This window comes from Propithecus coquereli, unplaced genomic scaffold, assembly GCF_000956105.1.
Source record: "Propithecus coquereli isolate 6110/MARCELLA unplaced genomic scaffold, Pcoq_1.0 Scaffold218, whole genome shotgun sequence".
In the NCBI taxonomy this organism is placed as follows: domain Eukaryota; kingdom Metazoa; phylum Chordata; class Mammalia; order Primates; family Indriidae; genus Propithecus; species Propithecus coquereli.
In genome coordinates, this window is record NW_012146967.1 from 1,952,358 (window position 1) to 1,952,769 (window position 412).

Genomic DNA, 412 nt, shown 5'->3' on the forward strand with positions numbered 1-412 from the left:
GGTAAGTCCGATGGAAACTAAAGCAGAGTAAGGCCCAGGTGGGAGTTTTATACAGGGCCGCCAGGGAAAGCATCTCTGATAAATTGCTATTTGACCAGAGACCAGAAGTGAAGAAAAAAGCCAAGAGAACATCTCAGGGATACGCTCTCCAGGCAGAGGGCACAGCAAGCGCCAAGGCCCTGAAGCAACAGCAATCCTGACATGACCTCGCTGTGTGGTGAGTGACTGTGTTTTAAAATAAAGTGTCCCACTACAAAGCTTGCTGCTCATCAGCTAATATCACAAATACCATGTGAAGTCAGGCAGTCCCTGGGAGCTACGGGAGGGTCAGAAAACTGAAGCCACAGAGTTTCAGGCTTATTGCATTTCCTGTGTTTGTTCCACTTTGTTTTCCCTTTTCTGTTTTTTTAGT